Genomic DNA, 2348 nt, shown 5'->3' with positions numbered 1-2348 from the left:
GAAGAACCAGATTCTGCATAACCCAACTTGACTTACAAAAACGACCCACATACTTAACATGCCTGGGGGCCTCTGAATAGGTAAGCATATTACTGCTTCGGAGGACCTATGGTATACCAGACAGACAGACAGACAGACACCAGAGGGAGCAAGAGATTGTGAACTCCTGTGAAAAAAAAGAGACCAGCAAATCCTTCTAATTAGAAATCTGCAAGTGGGAAAAAGACATATCCACAGAAAAGGGGTGAGAAGTCCCCCGAATCTCTAACTTGGCTGAGTGGTGAAGGTCTTTCTTTGTAAAAAGTCGATAAAAACTAGGAAAAGTGGCTGTTTTTTCAAACATGTGGATACCAACACAAAGTTACAAGAAGCAATGTGCCACTTAAAGGAACAAATGATATTCCAGACACAGACCCTAAAGAAAAGATATATGAATTACGCAACAAAGATTTCAAAAGTAAATGGAAAAACATGCTCAATGAATTCAAGAAAGTGACACACAAACAAAATAAAAATTTCAATAGAGAAAATATTAAAAAGAATCAAATAAATTTGAAGCTGAAAAATGAAATAAACTGAAAAAGAATCACTGGTTCAACAGCAAACTTGAACAGTAATAAGAAAAGAATCAACCAACTCAACAGAAGTTAAATTATCCGGTCAGAGGAGCAAAAAGAAAAAAAGGAACAAAAATTTAAAAATGAAGAAAGATCAAAGGACTTACAAGAAACCATCCGAGAGACCAATATACAATTTATGGAAGTCCCAGAAGGCAGAGAGAAAGGAGACAGGGGCGGAAAGTTTATTTGAAGAAACAATGGCTGAAATTTTCCCAAATCTGAAGAAGGAAATGGACATCCAGATTCAAGAAACACAATGATCCAAACTATGTTGAATCAAAAAAGGATCTAAACTGCACAAATGACTTTTAATTTCAGAGTAAAAGTTAAAAGAAAAAAAAAAATTAAGAATAATTTAAATGACAAACATTTGTTAATGGATACACAATATATAAAAAAAATGGTGATATCAATAACATAAAATATGTGGGGGGGAGCCTAAAAGTATAGAGTTTTTGTATGTGATTAGTTGTTTTTATTAGCTTAAACTACATTGTTATAACTAAAAGATATTTTATGTTAGCCCAATGGTAACTACAAGAAAATATAGATAAAAGATGTACAAGGTCTCTTGCTGCAGCAACACGAGCAGTAACCAGGAGCCCTGGCTCAGAGCGAAGACCAGGGATCGTTTCAAGAAAATGGCAGACAAGCCCAACGTGAGGAAAATCACCAATTTTGATAAGGCCAAACTGAAGAAGATGGAGATGCAGGAAAAGAACACCCTGCCCACCAAAGAGACCACTGAGCAGGAGAAGCAGAGTGAAATTTCCTAATAACCTAGAGCACTCCTCACCCCCATCATCTCGGAGGCTCCAGTCATGACGTGGAGAAGGGGCCACCTGCAAAATGGACACAAGTGACAAGCTGCACTGTGAACCCGGGCACTCTGCACCCATGCCATCAGCCTGTGGGTCTCTGAGGGGACCCCCTACCAATCAGACTGCCAGATTCTCTGATTTGCCCTGGGATATTGTAGAAAATAATTTGTATGATTAGTGAAAATAAAACACACCTCATGGAAAAAAAAAAAAAAAAAAAAAAAAAGAAATACACAAAAGAAAAAGATAAAGGAATCAAAGCATGCCACTACAAAATTTCAACAAAAAATAAAGGAAGACTGCAAGCAAGGAAAAGGGTTGTATAAAAGAACTAAGACAGAAAACAATTACAAAATGGCATTAGTAAGACCTTTACTACCACTAACTACTTTACTATAAATGTATGAAATTCCCCAATCAAAAGAGTTTAGTGGAACAGATTTAAAAAAAAAAAAAAAACACAAAATACAGCTACACATTGTGTACAACAGACATACTTTCAATTTAAGTACAAACATAGGCTGAAAGTGAAAGAAAAAGATATTCCATGCAAATGGTGAGCAAAAGATAGCAGAAGTAGATGTACTTATATCAGACAAATTAGACTCTATGTCAAAAACTGTACAAAGAGATAAAGGACATTATATAAAGATAAAAGAGTCAATTCACAGGAAGATGTAAAAATTGTACATACATATGCATGCAACATCAGAGCACATAAATATATAAAGCAAACATTTACAGACCTGAAGGGAGATATAGCATTATAATAATAGGAAACTTAAATATCCTACTTTCAACGATGGGTAGACTATATAGATAGTAAATCAATAAAGAAAGAGTGGACTTGAACAACACCATAGACCAATAAACTTATCAGACATGCACAACATTCCACCCAACAATA

The 2348-nt window shown here is 35.3% G+C and overlaps 1 pseudogene; it reads left to right on the top strand.

Moving 5' to 3' along the window:
* The first annotated feature begins 1261 nt into the window (after nucleotides 1-1261).
* On the top strand, nucleotides 1262-1396 carry LOC109435054 (thymosin beta-10 pseudogene; annotated as a pseudogene).
* The last annotated feature ends 952 nt before the right edge of the window (nucleotides 1397-2348 follow it).

Source organism: Rhinolophus sinicus, chromosome 16 (genome assembly GCF_057876585.1).
Source record: "Rhinolophus sinicus isolate RSI-liver-muscle chromosome 16, RSI-T2T, whole genome shotgun sequence".
Lineage (NCBI taxonomy): Eukaryota > Metazoa > Chordata > Mammalia > Chiroptera > Rhinolophidae > Rhinolophus > Rhinolophus sinicus.
Note: the sequence above shows the minus strand (reverse complement) of the source record. Positions and strands in the feature narration are given on the sequence as shown.